The sequence below is a fragment of the Cibotium barometz genome, chromosome 12, assembly GCF_041138505.1.
Source record: "Cibotium barometz isolate CiBa-2024 chromosome 12, ASM4113850v1, whole genome shotgun sequence".
NCBI classification, from domain to species: Eukaryota; Viridiplantae; Streptophyta; class Polypodiopsida; order Cyatheales; family Cibotiaceae; genus Cibotium; species Cibotium barometz.
In genome coordinates this window covers 12,505,121-12,526,074 of record NC_141057.1, presented here as the reverse complement: position 1 = coordinate 12,526,074, position 20,954 = coordinate 12,505,121, and the positions used below count along the sequence as shown (strand labels likewise).

The window sequence follows — 20,954 nt, the reverse complement described above, 5'->3', positions numbered from 1 at the left end:
ATTCCTAATAGATATCACTTTGAAAAAAGTTGTAACCTTAGAAGAAGAAAAATCATCTTATAATGTCACACATATGGATGAAGATCACCCATAAATTATGATGCTCTCTCATTGACATGCAAGGTATCTAGACTAACATGTGCCAAGACTATTGCCCACCACTTTTTTACAAGGAAAAGTTTACAAAATACCATCGAGACTGCAAAATGTGAGGAATCATGAAGTCAAGGGAAGATCCCATGAAAATAGAACTTGCAAGTCAAATCCACTCCACATGTGAAGAAGATTTGGTGCTAAAAAGCCCCTTTGAAAGTCATGGTTGATACTCCTAACAATGGTTGAGGTAACATCCTTTGTGGATAAACTTGTATTGAAGACAAGAGATTCACATCCATTTGAGACACGGGGTGCGTGCAAACATTCCAAGCACATATCTAACTAAGACGATAAGGATAATACTTAGACATCCTCCCTTCTCCCAAAATTTTCTTTTCTTTTTTCCCTTTTTAAAAACAAAAAACTTTCATTATTTTTTTTGAAAAAAGGTTCCTTGAGAATTTCTGCAAAAGGCACAAACATTTCTTTTTAGAACCTTATATTAGAGGACATATAATAACCTTAGCATGTAAAATTGAAATACCTAAAACAAGGTGGCAATATGGCAAGTTCGAGCCACAGGGATTGTATAAACTAGAGGAAAACGAGGCGACTCTCGAGGAGCAAAAGTGAGTGTGACCACAAGAGGGTCGAGGAGAAGAACAAGAAGGTGGCTAGAGAGTTTACCAGAGGGGAGAGTTACTGCAGTGGAGTGGACTCCTCTGTAGGTCTGTTTTTTTTATTAAGGTCGTAGGTAGGAAATCCTATAGATTTTGAAGATGGCAGAAGAGAAGTCCAATGCATTGCGAGAAGATTGGATGAGTTAGAGTAGAGGGTGTGCTCATGTTCAGAGAGTTGGCTAGGAGGTGCGTCCCCTAGATTCTATGTGTAGCATCTCTGTTAGAGACTTGGCTCAACTCAATACCTTCTCGACTGTAGCTATTGAAGATGAAGCTTTGAAGTGGTATTGCCGGTGTCTACCTGTGAGGGATCCTTGAGTTTTTTGGTGTTTTCTTCTTATGTTTGTGCCCATGTCTTAGCAGGGACATTGACATTTTTGTCTATATGATGAAGTCTGAGAGTTTGGATTGTGTCAGTTTGTGAGTGGACATATAGTCTTTTGTTTTGATGTTTTGATTGTGGTGATTGAGTTGTTTTCATTGAGTTCATGGGATTGGAACCCTTGTGTGTGTCGGTCTGGTGTTTGGTGAGCTCATGTGCTAAGTCAGTGTGCTAACTCAGTCAGCATTAGATGAGAGGATACAGAGTCAGATAAGGTCAGCTGAGCATCAAGTACAATCAGCTAAAGTGGTAGAGGGCTTGGTTTGACTTGTCTAGGTTTGAGGGAAGCGATTCTAAGTCTGATCTGACAATGAGACGACAGTCAATGGTCAGCTACAACAACCAAACGGGTTAGTGGTCTAATCAGTGATCTGACAGTTAGACGGCAGTCAGGTCAGCTGCAACAACCAAACAGGTCAGTGGGGTCAACTGCAACAACCAAACGGGTTAGTGGTCTAATGAGTGATCCAGAGTCAACTCTAATTAGCTGAGTGTCTATAGAGTTGGATACTTGCTAGGTTTGAATATTTTGAGGGATTGAAAGTGTCAAAGGACACAAAGGAGAGGAAATATGTTCCGGTTGAGTCGGCTTAGTCAGTTTTGTCAAGGACAGACAAGAGTCAATTGCAGTCAGTAGGAAGCAAGTGAGTGATTCAGAGAGGTTATGAGGGTAAGAACTTGAGGATAGTTGATGTTGGAGGAAGATTAGAGAGCTTGGAGGGCATTTATCTAACTGGGGACAAGAGGAAGATTTATGAGTAAGATTTTAGTCTGTTTTTGTACCGGGTCTGGTTCAGTCAGATCAGTCAACAAACATGTGTCAACAAAAGGTCAGCTAGATGTTCAGGAGGATGCTAGGGTTGTGGATTTCAGGTTAGCTCAGGCTAGGGCATAATAGAGGATCTTAAAGGACTTGTATTGAACTAGCGTCAATACCATCATTCTGGTTTAGTTTAGACTCAGCTGTGTGTCAGCTGGGGAGGTCAGCTGGCTGGACTATATAGATGGACGATCATAGGTGTTGAAGGTCAATTTTTACTTGGGAGGACAGCTAGAGGAGTTGGTTGGTTAGTTAGGGGTGTGACTAGGTGTTTGAAGACGTCGGCTAAAGGGTTGAGGACAAGAGCAGAGTTGATTGGAGGCTTTGAGCTGGGATTTTAGTGTCCCTCAATTTTGGTCCCTTTACATTTTCTTCTTGTGTGCCTACCGGTGGTGTTATAGATGCCATCACCCTCACCTAACATCCTCACAACATCATGATGGGCGAGAAATGCTCATCTCAGTACGAGATGATGTACCAACATTCCTTACATTTTATGTCATTCCATGGCTGTCCACATATTTGTTTATTGCTCAGGGTCATGTGGACTTTTTCCAGGCACATGTTCACATTGACTTACTTTGTTTTTTGACCCCCTTTCATTAACCCATCGCCCGGCCCCCCATTGCCTGAGGTCATGCAGGTTTTATCAATGTCACACATCTATTACCTGCATCACTTGGACCACATCATGGTACATAACGAGGAGTCCACATGCCCCTTATGGCCTTGCCATCGAGCCTTGTATCAACACATCTTGAGCCTTGGGAGGAGCCCTCCTTACCTCATATGTCCTCGCCCCATCGAGCATTGTGCCTAAGCACCCTCTTTCTCTTTTGGAGGAGAATCTTTCCCTTACCGTTGACACATCTTTTATGGAAACAATCATCTTTCTCTTTTTGGAGAATATTTCCCCTACCATTGCCATATCTTTTATGGAGATAAATGTCTTTCTCTTTTTGAGGAGGATCTTTCTCCTACCATTGACACATCTTTTATGGAGAATATTTCCTCTACCATTGACACATCTTTTATGGAGAATATTTCCCCTACCATTGACACATCTTTTATGGAGAATATTTCCTCTACCATTGACACATCTTTTATGGAGACAACCCTCTTTCTCTTTTTGAGGAGGATCTTTCCCCTACCATTGGCCTAACTTACACAATCAACAAGTAGGGGGATGCCTTTCTAATAAGGCACCATGCTATGTCTCAACTAAGGGGTCTCTCTTAAAAGGAAGAATGTAGCCAAATAGTGGACCAAATAATGGATGATCTCTTCAGCCCATTATATAACAATGCAGAGTTTGAATAGTGGAGCATCAAGTAGTTCATCCTCCACCCTTACTGGCAGTTCTTCATTAGGGATGCAATAGGGGCTCAGCATGCACATGCTATGAGCCCTTCCCCATGGTCACAACCGTGAAATCAAAATCTATCAAGAGAAAAAGCCATCGTGTTATCCTCCTCGTAGTGCAAGGCTTATTGACCAAATAAAGAAGTTCTTGATGGTCTACAAAACACACAAATTTATAAGCTGAAAGATAATGGTGGTATTTCTTACAACATAGACCATTCAGAGACCTTCTCTTTTGGTGGTTAGTTCTATTTGGCATCGTTCAATTGGCCCATTGACAAAGCTAATAAGGAAATCCATGTTATGCTCTCTTGGTGGTTGTGCCAATATGTAACCAATTGTAAAAGTCAAGGCATCAATGTGCACAAGGAAGATAATATCCTAGTTGGGAGAACTTATGATTTCTGCACTTGTTAAGGCTTTATTGAGAGTTTTATAGGCTTTTTGACACTCATCTTTCCACTCAATGATGACGAGTAGTCTATGAAAGGGTCTTGCTATGTTGACTTATAAAATTATGAATCTTTTGTAGTATTCGACATTGTGTCCCATGAATCGTTGGACACCCTTGAAGTCTGTGGGTGGTGGGAACTCAAGAATCAGCTTTACCTTGCTATCATCTATAGACATGCCATGTTCTAAAATGATGTGGTCTAGTATTGCCCCATGTCTTACAAAAAATTAGCATTTAAGTGGGTTAAGGAATATTCTATATAGTTTGTATTTTTCAAGTACCTTCCTCAGGCATAGGAGATGTGCTTTGGAGCCTTGGATGTGTTAGTTTTGTTGCTTTTGATTTTATTTAAAGCATATTTGCATTAGGGAATTTTATTTTTATATCTTAGAAAGGGAAAACCATGGTTTCTTAGTGATATGCATGAGTTTGGAGCCCAAAAGGCTTAAATTTCATTACATTAAGCCAACGAATAGTGTAACAATAATGATTAGGAGAGGAATCCACTCTAAAAACATGACTAGAATCCACTCCAAAAACATAAGCATTAAGCTCCATTAAGTGTGGATTAGAGTGGAATATGTAGTTTTTATTCATGATTTTCATATTTTTTAATGCATTATTTGAATTGGTAGCTTAGAAGCATGCAAAATAAATTTAAAAATAATGAAATAATAATAAAAAAATACTTAAATACTTGCATAATCACCATTAACTAGGATTTGGACGTATCTAATCAAGTCCAAAAAACCTTAAAAAAAACTCTAAAAACTAGGCCAAATGAGCTCTCATATTCAAAGACGTGAGCTCATAATCCCATAAAAAAAGACGTGAGTCAACATATGTGAGCCTAGAGATGTTAGTCGTGAGCCTTAGAGACGTGAGCTATGAGCTTAGAGATGTGAGTCGGTGCATCTAGACACTCGAGCTGTTTGAGACTAGAGATGTGAGCCAATAATCGTGAGTAAACGAGCTGTGAGTCTGGAGGTAAATATACCTAATAGTGTACCAACCAATTATTACTACCTTAAAGACTTGTAAGGACATACCTACTTATGTCCTTTAAGGATTTCCTTGCCATATAATAACTATGATTTTCAATAAAAGACTTGTAAGGACATACCTACTTATGTCCTTTAAGGATTTTCTTGCCATATAATAACGATGATTTTCAATAAAAATTCTTATTCTTTGTAATTATTGAGACATTAAAGGTACAAATTATTATTGTTGATTAATTGCACACTAACCTTGTCATAGGCCTAGTGCACAAAATTACATGCCCTAGATAGACCTATTTTATATAAATAAAGTACATGATCCTTGTCAAGATGTCAAGCTCAACACGATCTGACACTCATGATATGCCTGGGTGACCATTCCCCTTTTACACCATTGGTGTGTTTGATGAGATGGATCTTTGTCAGTGATTCTATAGCAGAGCAAGACTACACCTACCTAGTCCAATCGAGTTATGGCATACTTATCTTACCAACTCACCTATTTAGCATGTTCACATTATGGACCACTTATACATAGTACTCGACTACTTATGTTGGTTCTGATTTATCTTTAAGTAGACCTCTTTTGAGAGCAAGAAGAAAAAGAAGATTTTAGCCTTCCATCTTTGTGTCTATTTTCTCCATTATTGTGAGAGAGTGTGTGTGTGTGCATTGTAAGAGCTCAACCTCTCTCTTCTCTCCCAATCTTTTCATGATATCACAGCCTAGGTTCAGGCTAAGGAGCTGAGTAGCAAGCAAAGGAGGCTATGAAGGCAAAGGAAGCGGTACTACACATGTATTGTTTTGGTATGGCACCCCCTAGAAGTTACACATCTCCAATTAAGGAGATGTCTTTGTAGGTGCGGAGGTACTTGTATGGTGCGCATCACTTCTAGACTACTTCTTATCAAAATTTTACAGCCAAATTAGTGTTTTCGGGGTGTTTCATTAGGCCACTACAAGGTGTTTTCAGGCACTTCTGATGGGAAGTTTTGGTTTCGAACTGTGTATGTTCAACTTTGGTTATTACAGTGCAGCAGTACATTTTAGGTGTCCAGATAGTGATTGCACATATATTGTCAAATGTGGGTGTATACATGTACTCTTGTCACATGCTATGACATACAAATTGCACAGAAGTACTACTACAAGAGTTACAAAAGATATTGTTGTGTTGTAAGTTGAATAAAAATTTTGTTTATTTGTAGTATAGTTTTGGTTGTGTTGCAAGAAAACATGTCTGATAGAATCAACCAAATTGTCAGTGATTTGAGAAGATTGAAGAGAAAAAATTCCATACGTAGAAGTTCAAAATAACCAATTTTCTTATAGGAAAAGGATTTTGGGACTATGTTGAAAGAGAATGAGGAGTCTTTGGAACTGCCTGAAGAGAACACTACTCCAGCATAGATAAAGGCATTCTAATACTGGAACTAGGGTGCAAGGAAAGCTATATGTTGGCTTTCAATCTAGTGTGACACACTATTATAGGGCATATATATAAGATGCCAACACTCCAGCAGTTACCTGGAAAAACTTGGTGAAAATGGCCTAGATAACCACAAAGGCAAAGAAGTTAAAGCTAAAACAGGAGCTGCATATAGTGGATAAGAAGAACATCTCTATCAATGAGTATGCATTGAAGATCAAGGATATTGTTGAATCCCTTGGATTTATTAATGATCAGTGAAATACGATGGCTTGGTAAGCTATGTGTTTGAATGGGCTTGGAAAAGAATATAAGCCATTCAATACCTGTATTGTTGTAAGAGAGAATGTTCCCAACATTCAGGATTTGGTGTTTATGTTAATCGTAGAAGATAAGTCTTTAGGTGTATACTCTTCCTCCCAAGAACACTTCAAAACATGCCTTCTACTTAAATTCAAGTAAAGGTATAGGTAGAGGTAAAGGTCATGGTCGAGACCAAGGTGGTTGGTTGTTTTGGAAATCAAAATTATGAACAACAGTAGTCTAGGCCACTCTCAAGGCAAGGGGAGCCACACAGATTGAGGCAATTATGGGATCAGGCTCAGGATTGCTTTTATTGTGGAAAACTAGGTCACTTTGCAACAAAATAATGTAAGAAGAGTGGTATAAAAAATGGTAAATGGAAGGAAAAAAAATTATGCATCTTCAAGTAAGTAGGCTAAAGATGGATGTAAGTAGTTGTTTGTTATACAGCACATGTTAAATTTAGTGATTGTAGATATATCCACAAACGATGATGATGTATGGTATGTGGATTCGGAAGCCTCTAACACCATGACCTGTCATGGTGAGCGGTTTAGAGAGGTCAAAAATTTGGAAAAACCAGATTCTGTAGAGACAAGGGGGGATGACATGACTCATCATATTTCTCACATTGGGAATGTGCTATTGACTATGCGGGATGGAAAGATGAGGTACTTTGTTGATATACTTGGGTAGAGGTGTGAGCTGAGGAGACCTCTAATTGCTCACCATGTGGATTTACAGCTTTATCGACCTTTGAGTTGCATTGGGACTTTTGAGGGGGTATCGACCACCTCGGTTAGATGTAGACATCTACTAAAAAATAATAAGATTCAAAGTTAAGACCCATCAAAGTTAATAAGGTTCAAACTCACTCAATGACATTAATAAGTTACTTGGGCATTAGAATCCCATCATATGTTTGCAATGTAGAATCACGATAAATAGGACTACTACTTTCCCTTTGAGAACAAAGACAATCATGTAGATATTTATCAAAGTCCTGCTACATTGAGCAAAGGGAAGCAAGCACCTCAAGAACATTTGGAATGCTGTTTGAAAAGTACAAAAAATTTCTAAGAAAACACTACTTACTACCCCATGCTACTCCATCCTCTTGTAAAAAGAAAAAGTGGATGTATGATCAAATCTTCCCTAGTGACAGAATGTTAAGCTCCAAACTGTAGAAGACCATTGAAATGCAAATTGACATCATGATGAGTTAGTCATGCTTTGATCAAAAGATGGGACAAAATGTCTAGCGGACAAAGTTGCAAGTCATAAAAATCCATTGGTGCTAGATGGGACAGAGTGTCTAGCAGCGGACATAGAGATGAAACTATGGGCTCTTACTTTGGTCGAGTATTTAGTGATTGAGACAATGTTCTCAAGCATGGCTCAGATCACTCATGAAATTTGACCACGTGTGTGCAAGTGCACATGGTTTCAAATCATGTGCATTACATTACATGCAAATCAGAGCCAATGTGTAGACAAGGCTTAGACTTGCTGTAATCTCTCTGCCCCATAGTCCTCACAACTGTAGCAAACTATAGCCATTAGCCATAGATTAGAAACCCTAGGCTTGGTTTTTGTTGTATCAGAAACCCTACCCTTGGTTCTCTGCACCAAAAACCCTAGACCTGCACCAGTAGACCTGCACTAGAAGCCATAGACTCGGTTTTCTCTATGGTGACAGTTCCATCTTTGTTAGTGATCAGGCACCATCTCTGTCCTCTTCTTGAGATGGACAACATCCCCACAAAGGTAAACAAGGTGCAAACAAGGCAGGTCTTCTTGCTACGAAGACTTGGCCTGTAGAGATCACACCATAGCTACAATCTCCCCGCCACAGTTCTCATAACTGCAGCAAACTATAGCCATTAGCCATAGCCCAAAAACCCTAGGCTTCGTTTTTGATGTATCAGAAACCCTACCCTTGGTTATCTTGACACCAAAAATCCTAGACCTACACTAGAAGCCATAGACTTGGTTTTCTCTTGTGATGGTTTCATCTCTAAGTGATTAGGCACCATCTCTGTCTTCTCGAGATGGACAACAGCCCCACAAAGGTAAACAAAGCAATTAGGCACCATCTCTGTCTTCTCAAGATGGACAACAGCCACACAAAGGTAAACAAAGCAGCGTAGACAAGGCATGTCTTCGTGCTACGAAGACCTAGCCTGTGTGTGGGTGCTGGAGTTTAGAGAATCGCCAAAGGACTGGAAGGGTGAGTACTCTTACATGAGTTTTTACTTACGTAGACAAGGCAAGTCTTCATTCCATGGAGACCTAGCTTGTCTATCTCCATGCACAAGAAATTAGGGTGAAGAGCGAAAACATGGCCTGTATTTCTCTATGCACTAGAAAATTAGAGCAAAGAGGCACAATTTTGCTCCATCTTCACGACATGGTTGAGAATGCTGCAATGGAAACAAGAAAGAAAGACGAGCTTACCGCCACGATTTTTCTTGATCTTCATGACAGGGTTGAGAATGCTGTAATAGAAGAGAAAGAAAGATGAGAGGAAGAGGAAAAGAGAAGATAGTAAAAATTGAATATTCCATTCTAATTCACACCTAATGGAGCGTATCTCTCATGTTTTTGGAGTGAATTCCACTACTATCACATTTGGTAAGCTATTCTGTGGCTTAATGCAATGAAATCTAAGGCTTGTGGACTTTAAATGCATGCAAATCCCCAAGAAACTAGGGTTTTCCCTTCTAAGGCAAGAAAATAGAAAGCACTAATGCAAATAAAATTCAAATTAAAATCAAAAGCAACAAAAGTAACACATTCAAGACTCCAAAATCATATGTTTTTGGAGTGTGACCTCTAGGCGATTTGGTGATCCCAATAGCATGGAATGGATGGATAAACAAAGCTAAGCCCTAGGTTAGTCCCTGACAGTGGCACCAAATATGTTACCTTAGCCTTGCCAAAGCATGTGCCATTGGGTCTTGCTTTAGGGCTACAACCTACAACGTCCCTATGTGGGTGTACTAGCTCGTCATCCCATCAATTTCTCACTCCATTGTCACATCGAAATGCTCCTTACCAAAGCTCTACATGCCTAGATGGAGGCAAGAAGAGATGGTCCTTCGCAATGGCTCTCTCTCATAGAAGGTAAGAAAAGAAGAAATTAGGAAGAGGAGAACCCACAATCAAACCTATTCATAATACAATAACATAAAAGCAAACAAGAAAAGGGAAGAAGGAGATCTCACAATAAAACTATTGCAAAGGAATGATTGTGCATTGCTTATTGTCAAAAATGACTTATATATTAGTGACTAAGTTTGACACTAGGCCGGCAAAAATAATTTTATTTATTGTATAGGTGTCATCAAGACATGAGTTATGCATATATTGTAAAGACCTACATGACAAACATGTGACACTAACATGTAAGTGACCTTGATTATTATTATTTTGCGGTGTTTTGACTTTGAGTGCATTTCAAAACAATTACTAGAAGGCTGAGGAGGGCAATGAGACAAAATTGCAAGACACACTTAAACAAAGAAGATAGCAACATCAACGTGATATTGGTTGTTTAGGAGTTGGGTTCTATGTCATATTGCATTGTTGTGGTTGTTTGTTGAATGACGTTCAAACAGATTGGAACATACACTTCAAGAACTAAACAACCACAACAACATGATACTAGGTCATTCTACTGGAAGTATACCCCGTATCGCGTTGTTGTGGTCATTTTGGGGGTCAAGGAAAATGCACTTTATAGTGCCTCATCACACCATTAAAACTATGTTTGCCCTATGTTACGTTTGAATGCAAAATCTCATGTTTCGGTAAATGACCACAATAACATGATATGGGACATTCTACATGGACTTTTGACCCACATCGCGTTGTTTTGAGGCTGTTTTGTGTCCATATTTGTTTTGTCATTTGAACTATATTCAACGGAGATTTTGTCAAAAATTAACCATAATTTTTTTATGCAGGAATGAATATGGACTAAGGTGCCAAGTTGGTGCTATCTCCGCCAATTTTTTGAAGAATGCCGCTTCATGGCGAGATGGTTCGCTGCTGCTGTCTCACAAATAGCAAAGCACTGTGGCTATTGTGCTGCCCTCCTCAAATGGCTATCTGTAAATGTTTATACTTCAAGGTCACAGTTATTTTACGCAATGTGCTCATCACTCCTCCTCAATGGAGACTTTGCAACAAATTTTTTATGCGTATATAATGATATCTCAATTTTCATTTGTCACAAATTGGAAGAGATACGCTAAATGTGATTACATAAATATCTCAATGTAAGAAAAAGAAAAAGTAAAGTGAGACCTTGAGTACAACACATTGAAAACTTAAGAAATGTAAAAATTACAAAGGAATATAGGACTTATTATGATCGTATTTATACATCAAGCCTTGTCTTTTTTGAGGAGGAAGGTAGCTCTTCAACAGTGGGGGGAGCGAGCTCTTCTACAATGGGGGAGGGGGATCTTTGGTTGAGGGAGCGCTCTTGAAACGGGTTGCCGGAAATGAAGAAGCTCTTGTTTTCCATAGGGGGGAAGCATCCTGGGATCCTTCAGTCCACAAGCCAGTGCATAGGTTGCATAGGCTAAATAATAATTACTTCTTCAAAAAAAGTATCCATGGCCTTGTCCAAAGGTCCGCATAGCAACTTCCTTATCCAAAAGAAAAGCTTTGTCTGCATTCCACAAAGGGTATCTACCACATACAAGAACTCCCTTTCCTTGGGTTTTCTATCTATTTGGAGGTATTTGTCATCTCCATGCTGGACAAACAATTCATCTTCGTCGAGATGCTGAGCAATGACGAGGCAAGGCAGTAGTCTTGCCACAAATTGAATAGAGCCTATATGTCTGACAAGAGGACATAATGCTTGCCTTCAATTGGAAACGAGAGTGAAATTGACAAGGGCACATCCTCGATGTCTTCGTCCGCATGCTGGCATGTGTCCTGCTCTCGACAGGAATGATGGTGTCACAAATGAAGAGCCTGGATGTCAACATTCTGGGCCTCCCGCCTCTCCTCCTCTGGATCAATATCGTCCGCTATTTTTGGAGCTTCCTGAGCTCCATCTTGGAGAAGACCACCTTCACCTTGAGGTCCAAGAGAATCCTCAGAGTTCTCATCTAGTTGTAGATGGAGGTAGATGATGAATCCCTCATAAAAGCGAACAAAGCTGCATTTTCTTTTGTGGAGTGGGAATTTTTGCTCCTCACAAAGAGCACTGGATGGCAACCTGCTAAGAAGGCATCTAAGCTTTTGTACGACTTCCTTTGTTTGCTTTAGGTCAAGGGCATAAACGAATGGAATACCTTCAAACTCTACTTAACCAGCAGAAATAACATTTGTGAACTCAAGGTGTTGAGTAGCAAGCTGGGAATCAAGGGACCTCAGCACCTTTGCAACAAGAACAAACTCAGCGTTGAACATTTTAAAAATCTCTGGCTGGCAATCGTGATGTTTGACTTTGTATATAAAGTCAAACAACCTGATTTCAGGTGTTCATCCTCCTCCACAACTGCAAAATTGCTAGGGCCAGCCTATAAATCAGAAAACCTTCTCAAGCCTTTGTTGTTTAGGATTTTGGCTATTCTAGCATATTGCAAAGCTAAAGGGGGATTAAATTTATGAGTCCACCATATCCCTAGACACAACAGAGAATTTCTTGAGGCCCTACCAGACCCATCCCAAACCATTAATTCCAAAACCTCTTTCCATTTGGTGCAAAGCATTTTGCAAAATGAATACCCTATAGCAGAAGGAAGCCGCAAAGAAGCAAATGTAGAGCATAGGAAGCTCCCCTCTTGGAAGCAGTGGTATTTTTTATTTCCATCCTAGGCCTTGCCAATTATCTTCAAAATAAATAGCTGAACAATCCACTAACTCTTTTAGTATCCTTGTCCAAATCTCCTTCTACTAAAGGCACTTGGGTAAAAGAAGTGCCAACCTGGCAACTATGTGAGAGGTAGAGATGAAGAATGCCAAGGCCTCCTTCACATCTAGGAAGGCTAAGTCTATCCCAGGAAAGCCAGGCTAAGGCCTTTTTGTTAGAGCCAGCATTTCTCCATACAAAGTCTCTTCTAATCCTTACAATCCTCTGCTAATAATGAATTTTTCCTAAATCTAACACTAGGCAAATATATCCCCAACATAACAGCATGTATATTGTCATATATATACCTTCCCTTGATAAAGCCATGTTGTTTCTTAGATATGATGACTTGAAGTGCAGGAGTAAACCTGATGGCAATGGTTTTGGCCAGAATTTTGTATATGACAGTTACCTATGATTAAATCTATCACAAACATTTTGTTTGGGAATGATTTTCACCAACCTTTCCTTCAAGTCCTTATCCAAATTGCTTATCCTACAGATTTTCAAAACAAATTCCTTTAAGAATGGTCAGAAGGCAATGAAGGATTCTACAGATAAACCATCCCACCCAGGTGATTTCTCTCTTCCCATCTTTAAAAGGGCATCCCAACATTCCTCTATCTTAATATTTCTCTCCATCCATCTAGCCCTATCCAATCTATTGCTAATTTGTTGTAGAAATTTGGCTTCATTTTTTAATAATCCTCTTTGAGACTGAGGGTTATTAACTCAAAAACTCTACCCATTTTTTGGCTATTAACCTAATCCCCTCTATCTCTTGATCATTTTCATCCAAAACCCTCCCCATAATCTCCTTACCCCTCTTCCCCTCAGTCAACTTAAATAGATACCCATCTGACTTCCTTTTGTTTTTAAAGGTTTTCCACTTGTTTCTAATTTCCTCCCTGCTACTACATTTCTCATCTTCACTCCTCAACCCAGCTTGACATTTGAAATACCAAGTAGCCTCTTCATCAGTAAATTTCCCAATCTCTGTCTTTTTCTATAGAGTTTCTACAAGATCACCCCATCTCCTTCTTTCCTGTCTTTTTTCCTCAACTCTCAATTTCCCAACCCCTCTAATTATATGTTGCATTGCATTGGAAAAAATCTTCCATGATTCTTGTATAGTGCCTCTCCTCTTTTGAGTCTCTCAATTGCGTCTTCTGTTTGTCTAATAAATAGTTCATCCTTGAGTAATAAATTGTTTACCCTTAGTTTCCTAGTAGGAAACTTGTTTAACTTAGCTTCTTCCCATTACGTGTTATCCCCATTTTAGAGGCATATGGTCATACAGTGCAGTACTGGAATCCACATTTAATTTGAGAGTGTGAGGAACCCACACATCTTGTTAATTGAAAAAGACCCTATCTAATCTTGAAGATGACCCAAAATCAAGACTGAAATAAGTATGCCCAAGATCCGATCCCCATTCACCCATATCCCACCCATCCCTTAAACCCATTCTCCCTCTCAGACCCTCCCACTTGATCTTCCACTATCCCATCAAAACAATTCTACCCCCACACCTATCCCTATGTTTCTCAACCATGTTAAAATACCCCATAAGGATGCAATGACCCTGAATATTTAGGTTAACTATCCATTCCCACATCCCACTTCTGACTTTATGATTATGAGCCGCCCCATAAGCATTTATTACCCAAACTCTCTCCCCTTCTAGAAGTATTTCTACAACCAAAATTCTACCATTAGGATGATTAGCTATGATGTTAAGTTTCAAATTGCTTTTAACAATAGTCATAACTCCACTATACCCTCCATTCACACCCCCATACAACATCACTACCCAATCCTTAAATTTATCTTTCCTCAAAATTTTAGACCCGTATAAATTATGCACTTGAATAGCCAAAATGGATAGACCCCACTCTTTGACTAAGCCCCAAAAAGCAATGTTTTTCTTTTAATCTTTGATTCCCTTGACGTTCCTCGTGCATCGATTAATTTTTAATGCCTCTGTAGTATGCGGAAGCTTCGGAGAAGGATCGGTACTTCAAAACTCAAAAATCAGCACTCTTTTCGCGACGACGGAAATTAACGCACAAATTGAAAGGAGATGTGCAGAAAATAGAGAGAGAAGGGGGAGATGGAGAGGACACAGTATTGGGGTCCCAATTACCCTCTGTAGGGCCCCCACCACGAATGGTGTATTTGCTTTATTAGAATGATGTAAATCTGAAAACAAATACAGAAAACTTGACATTTCTTGGCTAGAAAATCCTGCCCTTGACCTGAATCCTTCACCCCTTTGCGTTAGCAAGTCCTTGGCTATCTTGGCCCCTTGGTTTGCTTGAGCACTTGGTGAAAAATGAGATGAATGATGGGATTGTGGACCTCTACTATTTATACTACCTTTCAGGGGGGGAGTCGGCCAGCAGCATATTCCCACGATTGAGCAAAATCAGCATAAAATGCTCCAAAAATCCTAATAAATGCTACGTAAATTCCCTAGCAAGCTGGGGAGGCTGGCGCTTGCTTCTAGAAGGCTGAGCATGGCCTTTGCCCACAATCCATGGACTGGGCAGCCTGTATGGGCTGCCCCATACTTGCCTTACAGCCCTATGTGAAGGCTATAACCTCCTGAAAATGGACTTATTCTTGCCTTAAGGCTATCCCACAACCCTTCCATGGCTGGTGGGTCAGCCTAGGCCTTGCTGACCCACCAGCCCTTCCATGGCTGGTGGGTCAGCCTAGGCCTTGCTGGCCCACATGGGGATGGTTTCACACCATTCCCATGACCATACTAAGCTCCAGGGTAGCCCTATGGGCTGGCCCCTTGTCCTAAACATACTCTACTTAGTGATCTCGCATCCGGTACCATACTAGATACACAGAACCACTGACATCATTCTAGAGGGAGACTCACAGCGTGGACTGGCACTGTTTCATGAAATACATTGTGCATATGGCTTTAACTAACTGACATGAAATACATTGTGCATAGTCCAACTTAGAGGTAGCTTTAATTGCATAGAGACCTCATTAATCTTTTTCCGGATGGGAAATGGTCCGAAGCTCCTGAAAGACAACTTTGGGCATCGCTTGCCCACCTGCTTCAATCTTTGCTTCATAATCCGAAGATACACCCAATCTCCTTCCGAAAATGTCATATCCCTTCGGTCTTTATTGGCCTGTCGCGTGTGGGCCTCTTGTGCTTTAGCCAATCTGTCTTTTACTGACTTTAGGATCTCCTGGTAAGACTCCGTCACTCTGTTTGCCTCCGGTACTGAAGACGAAGTCCTGGTTCACAAACAACGACTGGAAAGGTCTTCCAAACGCTGCCTCATATGGAGTCCTGCCAATAGCTGAAGAAAAAGAGTCATTCAAAACAACTTGAACTAAGGGCAAAAACGATTCCCACTTACCTTGCTGATCATGGACATAACACATCAGCACATCAAAGGCCAACTATTTGTATATCTCTGTCTGGCCATCTGTCTGTGGGTGGAAAACACGACGTTGGAGAGTGGGAACACTCCTCCAGAGCCAAGATCCGTGCCTTCTACTCATCCAACTTGGCTGTCTGTTCTGCGAGTGCTCACATCATCTGCTAGAACATGTCTGTGACACTCAAGCCGGCGGGTGTCCTAGCTAGGCTACCTGGTGCACTCTGGTCCCATGGTTCTGGTTCTCTCTTGTCGCCAAAGCTCGCCATAGTAGGAAAATGCGATTCCTTTCCGGAACGCAATCTGACCATCCACTATCTGTGTGGGAGACTTCCGGAGGCTTCCGGAGGCTAAAAACCAACCGTCTTTCGAGGGACAGGAGTCACTCCGAAAGGGGTAGTCCACCGGCATCTAAAAACCAACCACACGAGCGAGAAAAATTTTCTGGTTTTCTTTGCTGAATCTTTGTCCTTGAATTAGGCTCTGATACCACTATAGTATGCGGAAGCTTCGGAGAAGGATCGGTACTTCAAAACTCAGAAATCAGCACTCTTTTCGCTCGCGACGAAAATTAACGCATAAACTGAAAGGACGTGCAAAAAATAGAGAGAGAAGGGGGAGATGGAGAGGACACAGTATTGGGTCCCAATTACCCTCTCTAGGGCCCCCACCATGGATGGTGTATTTGCTTTATTAGAATGATGTAAATCTGAAAACAAATATAGAAAACTTGATCTTTCTTGGCTGGAAAATCCTGCCCTTGACCTGAATCCTTCACCCCTTTGCGTTAGCAAGCCCTTGGCTGTCTTGGCCCCTTGGTTTGCTTGAGCACTTGGTGAAAAATGAGATGAATGATGGGATTGTGGATCTCTACTATTTATACTACCCTTCAGGGGGAGTCGGCCAGCATAAGAGCAGGCGGCTAGCAGCATATTCCCACGACTAAGCAAAATCAGCATAAAATGCTCCAAAAATCCTAATAAATGCCGCGTAAATTCCCTAGCAAGCTAGGGGGGCTGGTGCTTGCTTCTAGAAGGCTAGGCATAGCCTTTGCCCACAATCCATGGGCTGGGCAGCCTGTATGGGCCGCCCCATACTTGACCTACAGCCCTATGAAGGCTGTAACCTCCTGAAAATGGCCTTATTCTTGCCTTAGGGGTGTCCCACAGCCCTTCCATGGCTGGTGGGTCCAGCCTAGGCCTTACTGGCCTACATGGGGATGGTTTCACACCATTCCCATGCCCATACTAAGCTCTGGGGTAGCCCTATGGGCTGGCCCCTTGTCCTAAACATACTCTACTCAGTGATCTGGCATCCGGTACCATACCTGATACACAGAACCACTGACATCATTCTAGAGGGAGACTCACAATGCAGACTGGCACTGTTTCATGTGCAGGATAGTGCACATCTGACCTTGGACTCATGTGTAGGACAATGCACACCTGACCTCGGACGACTGAGATGGATCCCTGGTTGACTCGTCCTGGACTGGGCTCACATGGGAGACCAGTTCACCATCCGAGGTCCTACACCTTCTGTACAGAAATGTCTACGTGGCATCCAAGTGCGGGATGGACGTGACATCCCCTTGTACAGAAACTTCGAGATGTGGAGGCATCTTGCTTGGAGTTATTTAGTCAATGTTTTTGATTAGATAGATTGAGCTCTCCTCTAATTAGATAGATTGAGGGGTGCTGCAGCTAAGGGTACTGCGGGTACTCACTGAGGGTGCCGCTAGAGCTACTGCCACGAAATGCTAGAAGACTGCTGGCTTCGATGGTCTACTGCTAGGCCAAGTCGATCCGGGGAACAATGCTTGATTGTGGGTACTGAAGGTTAAGATGCTGATACTGGGGTTGAAACATGATATAGAAGCCTTGGTAGAGGAGGGGAAGCGAATCTCGATACGAACTTTCTTTCAGTGAACTTGAAGCTGAAATTACCCTGTACACAGCTAGAGCAAGAAAAACGAGTGAGGGGAATCGAACCCCGACACAGCCATATGAGGCTATCACCACGAGACTCCCCACCACCCACCCTTGTTTTAGTAAGTTTTCAAAAGAATAAAAATCATGTCTTCACAATGAATTATGTTGAGATTAAATCTTACCGAACATAGGTTGATGATCCGCGAGTTGACACGTAAGACTAATAGTCCTCGTCGTCATCTCTGAGATTAACCGTCATTAAAATTTCATCTTCATTATCCTTGTTGACTTCTTCGAACTCTTCCATCATTAAATCTGTGTTGACGTTCATTTCCTCCATAGGCTCAACATCCATTGTTTCTTCCTCTTCGGTGTCTGTAGTGTCAGAGTCTGGATCGTTGTCGTTCTCATCATCTACAATGTCATCATCTACAATGTCATCATGATCGGAAAGAAGAATTCTACACCTCTCTGACGTCGATGTGTCTAGATTCGAGGACGTAATCAATTCATCTTGATCCGCTTTCTCAGAGTCAACGCTATCAAACAACTGTCGAGACCTCTAGGTTGGACATGCACAACTTGCCACCATGGATGAGCATTTGTATTCTTGTAAAAGAATGCTTGCTCAACATGAGTTGGCAGAATGTAAGGCTCTTTTGTTACACGCAATAACTTCGAGGAGTTGACGGACCAAAATCCGAACAGTTCTCTTTTCATTGTGGCATTATTGCCTTTATACTCGGCACAAAACCAATCCACCTTCAAAACCACCTGTCAAAATACACGAATCAAAACTTTAGAATTATGTATAGCTTCAAGAAATCTACATGTCATTGTTGCATGAAGAGAGATGTCATTTACTTGCTTGAAGATACGATACGATACTTCATAAATGCCGACTATGGTTCCCATGTAACCAAGTTCACTGTCAAGATAAGATTTGTGTCTCTTGAACTTGCACATGATAATTGCTTGAAAGAGGCAACAACGCAAGAATCTTGAGTTAGACGTAAGTCGTCAATAGATTTTATCCGAAGATGTTGTCCATAAGCCCACATGTTGGTATACATTCAAGCCTAGACCAATAAATAAATTATTAAAAAAAATGAAATTCATTTGTTTAGTTCAGAGTTTTCAAAACCCAACAAGTTACCTGTCTTTCACACCCGATCATAAACTCTCTTTGTTCCGTTGAGGTTGGCTCATGATCACTAACCGCCTGTTGCATATGGGTGTATAACCAATCCATGAAAGTAGGTACGTCCTCGTCGTTATTTACATTGGTTTGACGTCTGGATCTCCTCTTTTTACGTCTGCCAACCCGTTTGCTTGGAAGTTCCTTCTCGTACTCATCAATGAATTATTGCATGCATTCGCTATTATAGACAATGAAAGTAGAAATATCCAATTTATCTTGGACCTTAAGTCGAAAAGGGACTCCTCCCTCACCGGACAATACCTCATTTGACATGGTAGAAGACGACTCATTTGTCCATACGCATGGACAAATGAAAGTAGAAATATCCAATTTATCTTGGACCTTAAGTCGAAAAGGGACTCCTCCCTCACCGGACAATACCTCATTTGACATGGTAGAAGACGACTCATTTGTCCATACGCATGGAGCTTCAGAATCGGTTTTCTCAAGGTATTCACAAACGTAATACATGCATTCTTCAAGTATCCATCCCTCCGCCATAGAACCCTCTGGTCTTGCTTTTTGACGTACATAACCTTTCAATACTCCCATAAATCTCTCGACCCAAAACATCCATCGAGTGCTCACAACACCAGCGAGCTCTGTCTCATCCACTAGATGGATTAGAAGATGAACCTGGATATCAAAAAAGGAGGTTGGAAATTCCTTTTCCATAAAACAAAGAAGCTCTATACATTCACGCTTCTTTTGTGGAATTGACCCTTTGGCAATCTCTTTAGATGTAATCCATCTATCAGTAAAAGAAAGAAGATATTAGAGATATTTTTGTGAATTAAGAAGATATCAAATAAAATTTTATACTAAAAATTAATGACCGATAATACCTTGCAAGTGATCCAAGGCGATATATTACATCTTGGACTCCTCTTGTAGTATATCCCATCAATAACAAGGGGTAGAACATGCTGCATACATGATTAATCCGATCAACAAAACATGCAAGAAAATAAATACTTACAAAGATCTGGATAGATTTACCTTCACAAAATTATGCCAATCATGTGTTTTTAAACCAGACAAACTCTTGTCATCTTGAGTGAACATGTTCCGACAAGATGCTCCATATCCTGTAGGTGTACGAATCGACTGAATCTTCCTGTTGATAGTCTCTAGCTCTTCTGTCTTGAGCACCCATGGGGCAGGCTCGTAGGTTGTCTCACGTCGAGTTTCATCATAAAGTGGCCATAGATTGGGCTTTGAGTTTTGATCCTTTAAGTCATTTCTTGCTGCCGCTATGTCTTTCAAGCCAACGAGGTGTTGCCATAACGAATGACCAACATTCTTGAATGTGTGCATAGGATCAAGAAGATGACATATCCTCAAATCCTTCCAATATCCAAAGTATACCATATCGAAGGACTTTGAGCTAGAGCACGTTTTCCTCTCGCTCACTTCTTTACAGCGTCATCATCATCGCCGCTTATGATCTCCCACTCCGGATCGATAGTCACGTCCAACAGTCCACTTTTGATCCCAATCCTTTGGTGTCATTGGTATTGGACATCTCCCTTCTTCTACCTTTCCATTAAAATGTATGGCTTGCCTTTTGTCTCGTAGATAATGATCTTCAGATAAAAATCATCTATGTCGAAGATATATATTTTTGTTGAGGTTTTTGCTATAAGTCCATCTCAACCAATCACCACAAATTGGACAAGATTTATAACCCTTGGTACATATCCCTGCATGGAAAACATAACAAAGATGATTAGCGCAATGAACATCGTACAAACGTATGAGACAATATATATATTTAAACCATTTACCTGAGCAAAAACCATATCCTGGAAAGTCGTGGATAGTCCATGCTAAAATTCCATGAACAATGAACTGTCTTTGACTGATGCTTCTAGATATATCCATGACATCAATCCCTCTCCACAAATCTTGAAGATCGATGAGAGGGGCCAAATAAACATTCAGATCTTTTCCTGCTTCAATGTCGTACACCACTTACCCCATAGATATGTAAATACCTTCACAAAA

The 20,954-nt window shown here is 40.8% G+C and overlaps 1 pseudogene; it reads right to left on the bottom strand.

The window, feature by feature from the left end:
* Nucleotides 1–17,966: 17,966 nt before the first annotated feature.
* Nucleotides 17,967–20,264, bottom strand: LOC147633068 (uncharacterized; annotated as a pseudogene).
* Between the last annotated feature and the right edge of the window lie 690 nt (nt 20,265–20,954).